Source organism: Phyllobates terribilis, unplaced genomic scaffold (genome assembly GCF_046119375.1).
Source record: "Phyllobates terribilis strain yellow unplaced genomic scaffold, ASM4611937v1 Scaffold_7__3_contigs__length_470593459, whole genome shotgun sequence".
NCBI classification, from domain to species: domain Eukaryota; kingdom Metazoa; phylum Chordata; class Amphibia; order Anura; family Dendrobatidae; genus Phyllobates; species Phyllobates terribilis.
In genome coordinates, this window is record NW_027362767.1 from 177,965,820 (window position 1) to 177,977,574 (window position 11,755).

Below are 11,755 nucleotides of genomic sequence, written 5' to 3' on the forward strand. Positions count from 1 at the left end.
TGTGTCCATGCCTTCTATATGGCCATGTGTCCATGCCTTCTATATGGCCATTTGTCCATAACTTATATGGCCATTTGTCCGTGCCTTATATGGCCATGTGTCCATGCCTTCTATATGGCCATGTGTCCATAACTTATATGGCCATGTGTCCATGCCTTATATGGCCATGTGTCCATGCCTTCTATATGGCCATGTGTCCATGCCTTCTATATGGCCATATGTCTATGCCTTCTATATGACCATGTCTCCAAACCTTATATAGCCATGTGTCCATGCCTTATATATGGCCATGTGTCCATGCCTTCTATATGGCCATGTGTCCATGCCTTATATATGGCCATGTGTCCATGCCTTCTATTTGGCCATGTGTCCATAACTTATATGGCCATGTGTCCATAACTTATATGGCCATGTGTCCATGCCTTATATATGGCCATGTGTCCATGCCTTCTATATGGCCATTTGTCCATAACTTATATGGCCATGTGTCCATGCCTTATATGGCCATGTGTCCATGCCTTCTATATGGCCATGTGTCCATGCCTTCTATATGGCCATGTGTCCATGCCTTCTATATGGCCATGTGTCCATGCCTTCTATATGGCCATGTGTCCATGCCTTATATGGCCATGTGTCCATGCCTTATATGGCCATGTGTCCATAACTTATATGGCCATGTGTCCATGCCTTATTTGGCCATGTGTCCATGCCTTCTATATGGCCATGTGTCCATGCCTTCTATATGGCCATGTGTCCATGCCTTCTATATGGCCATGTGTCCATGCCTTCTATATGACCATGTGTCCATGCCTTCTATATGGCCATGTGTACATGCCTTCTATATGGCCATGTGTCCATGCCTTCTATATGACCATGTGTCCATACCTTATATGGCCATGTGTCCATGCCTTCTGTATGGCCATGTGTCCATGCCTTCTATATGGCCATGTGTCCATGCCTTCTATATGGCCATGTGTCCATGTCTTCTATATGACCATGTGTCCATACCTTATATGGCCATGTGTCCATGCCTTCTATATGGCCATGTGCACATGCCTTCTATATGGCCATGTGCCCATGCCTTCTATATGACCATGTGTCCATACCTTCTACGGCCATGTGTCCATGCCTTCTATATGGCCATGTGTCCATGCCTTCTATATGGCCATGTGTCCATGCCTTCTATATGGCCATGTGTCCATGTCTTCTATATGACCATGTGTCCATACCTTATATGGCCATGTGTCCATGCCTTCTATATGGCCATGTGCACATGCCTTCTATATGGCCATGTGCCCATGCCTTCTATATGACCATGTGTCCATACCTTCTACGGCCATGTGTCCATGCCTGCTATATGGCCATGTGTCCATGCCTTCTATATGGCCATGTGTCCATGCCTTCTATATGACCATGTGTCCATACCTTATATGGCCATGTGTCCGTGCCTTCTATATGGCCATGTGCCCGTGCCTTCTATATGGCCATGTGCCCGTGCCTTCTATATGGCCTTGTGTCCGTGCCTTCTATATGGCAATGTGTCCGTGCCTTCTATATGGCCATGTGTCCGTGCCTTCTATATGGCCCTGTGTCCGTGCCTTCTATATGGCCCTGTGTCCGTGCCTTCTATATGGCCATGTGTCCGTGCCTTCTATATGGCCCTGTGTCCTTGCCTTCTATATGGCCCTGTGTCTGTGCCTTCTATATGGCCCTGTGTCTGTGCCTTCTATATGGCCATGTGTCCGTGCCTTCTATATGGCCATGTGTCCTTGCCTTCTATATGGCCATGTGTCCGTGCCTTCTATATGGCCGTGTCCGTGCCTTCTATATGGCCGTGTCCGTGCCTTCTATATGGCCGTGCCCGTGCCTTCTATATGGCCATGTGTGCGTGCCTTCTATATGGCCATGTGTGCGTGCCTTCTATATGGCCATGTGTCCGTGCCTTCTATATGGCCATGTGTCCGTGCCTTCTATATGGCCATGTGTCCATAACTTATATGGCCATGTGTCCATGCCTTCTATATGGCCATGTGTCCATGCCTTCTATATGGCCATTTGTCCATAACTTATATGGCCATTTGTCCGTGCCTTATATGGCCATGTGTCCATGCCTTCTATATGGCCATGTGTCCATAACTTATATGGCCATGTGTCCATGCCTTATATGGCCATGTGTCCATGCCTTCTATATGGCCATGTGTCCATGCCTTCTATATGGCCATGTGTCTATGCCTTCTATATGACCATGTCTCCAAACCTTATATAGCCATGTGTCCATGCCTTATATATGGCCATGTGTCCATGCCTTATATATGGCCATGTGTCCATGCCTTCTATATGGCCATGTGTCCATGCCTTATATATGGCCATGTGTCCATGCCTTCTATATGGCCATGTGTCCATGCCTTCTATATGGCCATGTGTCCATGCCTTATATATGGCCATGTATCCATGCCTTCTATAAGGCCATGTGTCCAAACCTTACATGGCCATGTGTCCATGCCTTCTATATGGCCATGTGCCCATGCCTTCTATATGACCATGTGTCCATACCTTATATGGCCACGTGTCCATGCCTTCTATATAGCCACGTGTCCGTGCCTTCTATATGTCCACGTGTCCGTGTCTTCTATATGGCCATGTGTCCATGTCTTCTATATGGCCATGTGTCCATGCCTTCTATATGGCCACGTGTCCGTGCCTTCTATATGGCCATGTGTCCGTGTCTTCTATATGGCCACGTGTCCATGCCTTCTATATGGCCACGTGTCCGTGCCTTCTCTATGGCCATGTGTCCGTGCCTTCTCTATGGCCATGTGTCCGTGCCTTCTCTATGGCCACGTGTCCATGCCTTCTATATGGCTATGTGTCCGTGCCTTCTATATGGCCATGTGTCCGTGCCTTCTATATGACCATGTGTCCATACCTTATATGGCCATGTGTCCATGCCTTCTATATGGCCATGTGTCCATGCCTTCTATATGGCCATGTGTGCGTGCCTTCTATATGGCCCTGTGTCCTTGCCTTCTATATGGCCCTGTGTCCATGCCTTCTATATGGCCCTGTGTCCTTGCCTTCTATATGGCCCTGTGTCCGTGCCTTCTATATGTCCATGTGTCCGTGCCTTCTATATGGCCATGTGTCCGTGCCTTCTATATGGCCATGTGTCCGTGCCTTCTATATGGCCGTGTCCGTGCCTTCTATATGGCCGTGCCCGTGCCTTCTATATGGCCATGTGTCCGTGCCTTCTATATGGCCATGTGTCCGTGCCTTCTATATGGCCATGTGTCCGTGCCTTCTATATGGCCATGTGTCCGTGCCTTCTATATGGCCATGTGTCCATAACTTATATGGCCATGTGTCCATGCCTTCTATATGGCCATGTGTCCATGCCTTCTATATGGCCATTTGTCCATAACTTATATGGCCATTTGTCCATGCCTTATATGGCCATGTGTCCATGCCTTCTATATGGCCATGTGTCCATGCCTTCTATATGGCCATGTGTCCATGCCTTATATGGCCATGAGTCCATAACTTATATGGCCATGTGTCCATGCCTTATTTGGCCATGTGTCCATGCCTTCTATATGGCCATGTGTCCATGCCTTCTATATGGCCATGTGTCCATGCCTTCTATATGGCCATGTGTCCATACCTTCTATATGGCCATGTGTCTATGGCTTCTATATTGCCATGTGCCTATGCCTTCTATATCACCATGTGTCCAAACCTTATATGGCCATGTGTCCATGCCTTATATATGGTCATGTGTCCATGCCTTCTATGTGGCCATGTGCCCATGCCTTCTATATGACCATGTGTCCAAACCTTATATGGCCATGTGTCCATGCCTTCTATATGGCCATGTGTCCTTGCCTTCTGTATGGCCATGTGTCCATGCATTCTATATGGCCATGTGTCCATGCCTTCTATATGGCCATGTGTCCATAACTTATATGGCCATGTGTCCATGCCTTATATGGACATGTGTCCATGCCTTCTATATGGCCATGTGTCCATGCCTTCTATATGGCCATGTGTCTATGCCTTCTATATGACCATGTGTCCAAACCTTATATGGCCATGTGTCCATGCCTTATATATGGCCATGTGTCCATGCCTTCTATATGGCCATGTGTCCATGCCTTCTATATGGCCATGTGTCCGTGCCTTCTATATGGCCATGTGTCCGTGCCTTCTATATGGCCATGTGTCCGTGCCTTCTATATGGCCATGTGTCCGTGCCTTCTATATGGCCATGTGTCCGTGCCTTCTATATGGCCATGTGCACGTGCCTTCTATATGGCCATGTGTCCGTGCCTTCTATATGGCCATGTGTCCGTGCCTTCTATATGGCCATATGTCCGTGCCTTCTATATGGCCCTGTGTCCGTGCCTTCTATATGGCCCTGTGTCCGTGCCTTCTGTATGGCCCTGTGTCCGTGCCTTCTATATGGCCCTGTGTCCTTGCCTTCTATATGGCCCTGTGTCCGTGCCTTCTATATGGCCATGTGTCCGTGCCTTCTATATGGCATGTGTCCGTGCCTTCTATATGGCCATGTGTCCGTGCCTTCTATATGGCCGTGTCCGTGCCTTCTATATGGCCGTGCCCGTGCCTTCTATATGGCCATGTGTGCGTGCCTTCTATATGGCCATGTGTCCGTGCCTTCTATATGACCATGTGTCCGTGCCTTCTATATGGCCATGTGTCCGTGCCTTCTATATGGCCATGTGTCCGTGCCTTCTATATGGCCATGTGTCCATAACTTATATGGCCATGTGTCCATGCCTTCTATATGGCCATGTGTCCATGCCTTCTATATGGCCATTTGTCCATAACTTATATGGCCATTTGTCCATGCCTTCTATATGGCCATGTGTCCATGCCTTCTATATGGCCATGTGTCCATGCCTTCCATATGGCCATGTGTCCATGCCTTATATGGCCATGTGTCCATAACTTATATGGCCATGTGTCCATGCCTTCTATATGGCCATGTGTCCATGCCTTCTATATGGCCATGTGTCCATGCCTTCTATATGGCCATGTGTCCATGCCTTCTATATGGCCATGTGTCCAAACCTTATATGGCCATGTGTCCATGCCTTCTATATGGCCATGTGTCCTTGCCTTCTGTATGGCCATGTGTCCATGCATTCTATATGGCCATGTGTCCATAACTTATATGGCCATGTGTCCATGCCTTCTATATGGCCATGTGTCCATGCCTTCTATATGGCCATGTGTCTATGCCTTCTATATGACCATGTGTCCAAACCTTATATGGCCATGTGTCCATGCCTTATATATGGCCATGTGTCCATGCCTTCTATATGGCCATGTGCCCATGCCTTCTATATGGCCATGTGTCCAAACCTTATATGGCCATGTGTCCGTGCCTTCTATATTGCCATGTGTCCATGCCTTCTATATGGCCATGTCTCCATGCTTTCTTCATGGCCATGTGTCTATGCCTTCTTTATCACCATGTGTCCAAACCTTATATGGCCATGTGTCCATGCCTTATATATGGCCATGTGTCCATGCCTTCTATTTGGCCATGTGCCCATGCCTTCTATATGACCATGTGTCCAAACCTTATATGGCCATGTGTCCATGCCTTCTATATGGCCATGTGTCCTAGCCTTCTGTATGGCCATGTGTCCATGCCTTCTATATGGCCATGTGTCCATGCCTTCTATATGGCCATGTGTCCATAACTTATATGGCCATGTGTCCATGCCTTATATGGCCATGTGTCCATGCCTTCTATATGGCCATGTGTCCATGCCTTCTATATGGCCATGTGTCTATGCCTTCTATATGACCATGTGTCCAAACCTTATATGGCCATGTGTCCATGCTTTATATATGGCCATGTGTCCATGCCTTCTATATGGCCATGTGTCCATGCCTTATATATGGCCATGTCTCCATGCCTTCTATATGGCCATGTGCCCATGCCTTCTATAAGGCCATGTGTCCAAACCTTATATGGCCATGTGTCCGTGCCTTCTATATGGCCATGTGTCCGTGCCTTCTATATGGCCATGTGTCCGTGCCTTCTATATGGCCATGTGTCCGTGCCTTCTATATGACCATGTGTCCATACCTTACATGGCCATGTGTCCATGCCTTCTATATGGCCATGTACCCATGCCTTCTATATGACCATGTGTCCATACCTTATATGGCCACGTGTCCGTGCCTTCTATATGTCCACGTGTCCGTGTCTTCTATATGGCCATGTGTCCATGTCTTCTATATGGCCATGTGTCCATGCCTTCTATATGGCCACGTGTCCGTGCCTTCTATATGGCCATGTGTCCGTGTCTTCTATATGGCCACGTGTCCATGCCTTCTATATGGCCACGTGTCCGTGCCTTCTATATGGCCATGTGTCCGTGCCTTCTCTATGGCCATGTGTCCGTGCCTTCTATATGGCTATGTGTCCGTGCCTTCTATATGGCCATGTGTCCGTGCCTTCTATATGACCATGTGTCCATGCCTTCTATATGGCCATGTGTCCATGCCTTCTATATGGCCATGTGTGCGTGCCTTCTATATGGCCCTGTGTCCTTGCCTTCTATATGGCCCTGTGTCCATGCCTTCTATATGGCCCTGTGTCCTTGCCTTCTATATGGCCCTGTGTCCGTGCCTTCTATATGGCCATGTGTCCGTGCCTTCTATATGGCCATGTGTCCGTGCCTTCTATATGGCCATGTGTCCGTGCCTTCTATATGGCCATGTGTCCGTGCCTTCTATATGGCCGTGCCCGTGCCTTCTATATGGCCATGTGTGCGTGCCTTCTATATGGCCATGTGTGCGTGCCTTCTATATGGCCATGTGTCCGTGCCTTCTATATGGCCATGTGTCCGTGCCTTCTATATGGCCATGTGTCCGTGCCTTCTATATGGCCATGTGTCCGTGCCTTCTATATGGCCATGTGTCCATAACTTATATGGCCATGTGTCCATGCCTTCTATATGGCCATGTGTCCATGCCTTCTATATGGCCATTTGTCCATAACTTATATGGCCATTTGTCCATGCCTTCTATGTGGCCATGTGTCCATGCCTTCTATATGGCCATGTGTCCATGCCTTATATGGCCATGAGTCCATAACTTATATGGCCATGTGTCCATGCCTTATTTGGCCATGTGTCCATGCCTTCTATATGGCCATGTGTCCATGCCTTCTATATGGCCATGTGTCCATACCTTCTATATGGCCATGTGTCTATGGCTTCTATATGGCCATGTGCCTATGCCTTCTATATCACCATGTGTCCAAACCTTATATGGCCATGTGTCCATGCCTTATATATGGTCATGTGTCCATGCCTTCTATGTGGCCATGTGCCCATGCCTTCTATATGACCATGTGTCCAAACCTTATTTGGCCATGTGTCCATGCCTTCTATATGGCCATGTGTCCTTGCCTTCTGTATGGCCATGTGTCCATGCATTCTATATGGCCATGTGTCCATGCCTTCTATATGGCCATGTGTCCATAACTTATATGGCCATGTGTCCATGCCTTATATGGACATGTGTCCATGCCTTCTATATGGCCATGTGTCCATGCCTTCTATATGGCCATGTGTCTATGCCTTCTATATGACCATGTGTCCAAACCTTATATGGCCATGTGTCCATGCCTTATATATGGCCATGTGTCCATGCCTTCTATATGGCAATGTGCTCATGCCTTCTATATGGCCATGTGTCCAAACCTTATATGGCCATGTGTCCGTGCCTTCTATATTGCCATGTGTCCATGCCTTCTATATGGCCATGTGTCCGTGCCTTCTATATGGCCATGTGTCCGTGCCTTCTATATGGCCATGTGTCCGTGCCTTCTATATGGCCATGTGTTCGTGCCTTCTATATGGCCATGTGTCTGTGCCTTCTATATGGCCATGTGGACGTGCCTTCTATATGGCCTTGTGTCCGTGCCTTCTATATGGCCATGTGTCCGTGCCTTCTATATGGCCATGTGTCCGTGCCTTCTATATGGCCATATGTCCGTGCCTTCTATATGGCCCTGTGTCCGTGCCTTCTATATGGCCCTGTGTCCGTGCCTTCTGTATGGCCCTGTGTCCGTGCCTTCTATATGGCCCTGTGTCCTTGCCTTCTATATGGCCCTGTGTCCGTGCCTTCTATATGGCCCTGTGTCCGTGCCTTCTATATGGCATGTGTCCGTGCCTTCTATATGGCCATGTGTCCGTGCCTTCTATATGGCCATGTGTCCGTGCCTTCTATATGGCCATGTGTCCGTGCCTTCTATATGGCCATGTGTGCGTGCCTTCTATATGGCCATGTGTCCGTGCCTTCTATATGACCATGTGTCCGTGCCTTCTATATGGCCATGTGTCCGTGCCTTCTATATGGCCATGTGTCCGTGCCTTCTATATGGCCATGTGTCCGTGCCTTCTATATGGCCATGTGTCCATAACTTATATGGCCATGTGTCCATGCCTTCTATATGGCCATGTGTCCATGCCTTCTATATGGCCATTTGTCCATAACTTATATGGCCATTTGTCCATGCCTTATATGGCCATGTGTCCATGCCTTCTATATGGCCATGTGTCCATGCCTTCCATATGGCCATGTGTCCATGCCTTATATGGCCATGTGTCCATAAGTTATATGGCCATGTGTCCATGCCTTATTTGGCCATGTGTCCATGCCTTCTATATGGCTATGTGTCCATGCCTTCTATATGGCCATGTGTCCATGCCTTCTATATGGCCATGTGTCCATGCCTTCTATATGGCCATGTGTCTATGCCTTCTATATCACCATGTGTCCAAACCTTATATGGCCATGTGTCCATGCCTTATATATGGTCATGTGTCCATGCCTTCTATGTGGCCATGTGCCCATGCCTTCTATATGACCATGTGTCCAAACCTTATATGGCCATGTGTCCATGCCTTCTATATGGCCATGTGTCCTTGCCTTCTGTATGGCCATGTGTCCATGCATTCTATATGGCCATGTGTCCATGCCATCTATATGGCCATGTGTCCATAACTTATATGGCCATGTGTCCATGCCTTCTATATGGCCATGTGTCCATGCCTTCTATATGGCCATGTGTCTATGCCTTCTATATGACCATGTGTCCAAACCTTATATGGCCATGTGTCCATGCCTTATATATGGCCATGTGTCCATGCCTTCTATATGGCCATGTGCCCATGCCTTCTATATGGCCATGTGTCCAAACCTTATATGGCCATGTGTCCGTGCCTTCTATATTGCCATGTGTCCATGCCTTCTATATGGCCATGTCTCCATGCTTTCTTCATGGCCATGTGTCTATGCCTTCTTTATCACCATGTGTCCAAACCTTATATGGCCATGTGTCCATGCCTTCTATATGGCCATGTGTCCTAGCCTTCTGTATGGCCATGTGTCCATGCCTTCTATATGGCCATGTGTCCATGCCTTCTATATGGCCATGTGTCCATAACTTATATGGCCATGTGTCCATGCCTTATATGGCCATGTGTCCATGCCTTCTATATGGCCATGTGTCCATGCCTTCTATATGGCCATGTGTCTATGCCTTCTATATGACCATGTGTCCAAACCTTATATGGCCATGTGTCCATGCTTTATAGATGGCCATGTGTCCATGCCTTCTATATGGCCATGTGCCCATGCCTTCTATATGGCCATGTGTCCATGCCTTCTATATGACCATGTGTCCAAACCTTATATGGCCATGTGTCCGTGCCTTCTATATGACCATGTGTCCGTGCCTTCTATATGGCCATGTGTCCGTGCCTTCTATATTGCCATGTGTCCGTGCCTTCTATATGGCCATGTGTCCGTGCCTTCTATATGACCATGTGTCCGTGCCTTCTATATGACCATGTGTCCATACCTTATATGGCCATGTGTCCATGCCTTCTATATGGCCATGTGCCCATGCCTTCTATATGACCATGTGTCCATACCTTATATGGCCATGTGTCCGTGCCTTCTATATGGCCATGTGTCCATGCCTTCTATATGGCCATGTGTCCATGCCTTCTATATGGCCATGTGTCCGTGCCTCCTATATGGCCATGTGTCCGTGCCTTCTATATGGCCATGTGTCCGTGCCTTCTATATGGCCATGTGTCCGTGCCTTCTATATGGCCATGTGTCCGTGCCTTCTATATGGACCTGTGTCCTTGCCTTCTATATGGCCCTGTGTCCGTGCCTTCTATATGGCCCTGTGTCCGTGCCTTCTATATGGCCATTTGTCCGTGCCTTCAATATGGCCTTGTGTCCGTGCCTTCTATATGGCCATGTGTCCGTGCCTTCTATATGGCCGTGCCCGTGCCTTCTATATGGCCGTGCCCGTGCCTTCTATATGGCCATGTGTCCGTGCCTTCTATATGGCCATGTGTCCGTGCCTTCTATATGGCCATGTGTCCGTGCCTTCTATATGGCCATGTGTCCGTGCCTTCTATATGACCATGTGTCCATACCTTATATGGCCATGTGTCCATGTCTTCTATATGGCCATGTGTCCATGCCTTCTATATGGCCATGTGTCCATGCCTTCTATATGGCCATGTGTCCATGTCTTCTGTATGACCATGTGTCCATACCTTATATGGCCATGTGTCCATTCCTTCTATATGGCCATGTGTCCATGCCGTCTATATGGCCATGTTTCCATGCCTTCTTTATGGCCATGTGTCCATGCTTTCTATATGGCCATGTGTCCGTGCCTTCTATATGGCCATGTGTCCGTGCCTTCTATATGGCCATGTGTCCATGCCTTCTATATGGCCATGTGTCCGTGCCTTCTATATGACCATGTGTCCGTGCCTTCTATATGGCCATTGTGTCCGTGCCTTCTATATGGCCATGTGTCCGTGCCTTCTATATGGCCATGTGTCCGTGCCTTCTATATGGCCATGTGTCCGTGCCTTCTATATGACCATGTGTCCGTGCCTTCTATATGGCCATGTGTCCGTGCCTTCTATATGGCCATGTGTCCGTGCCTTCTATATGGCCATGTGTCCGTGCCTTCTATATGGCCATGTGTCCGTGCCTTCTATATGGCCATGTGTCCGTGCCTTCTATATGGCCATGTGTCCGTGCCTTCTATATGACCATGTGTCCGTGCCTTCTATATGGCCATTGTGTCCGTGCCTTCTATATGGCCATGTGTCCGTGCCTTCTATATGGCCATGTGTCCGTGCCTTCTATATGGCCATGTGTCCGTGCCTTCTATATGGCCATGTGTCCATGCCTTCTATATGGCCATGTGTCCGTGCCTTCTATATGACCATGTGTCCGTGCCTTCTATATGGCCATGTGTCCGTGCCTTCTATATGACCATGTGTCCGTGCCTTCTATATGGCCATGTGTCCGTGCCTTCTATATGGCCATGTGTCCGTGCCTTCTATATGGCCATGTGTCCGTGCCTTCTATATGACCATGTGTCCGTGCCTTCTATATGGCCATGTGTCCGTGCCTTCTATATGGCCATGTGTCCGTGCCTTCTATATGGCCATGTGTCCGTGCCTTCTATATGGCCATGTGTCCGTGCCTTCTATATGGCCATGTGTCCGTGCCTTCTATATGGCCATGTGTCCGTGCCTTCTATATGGCCATGTGTCCGTTCCTTCTATATGGCCATGTGTCCGTGCCTTCTATATGACCTTGTGTCCGTGCCTTCTATATGACCATGTGTCCGTGCCTTCTATATGGCCATTGTGTCCGTGCCTTCTATATG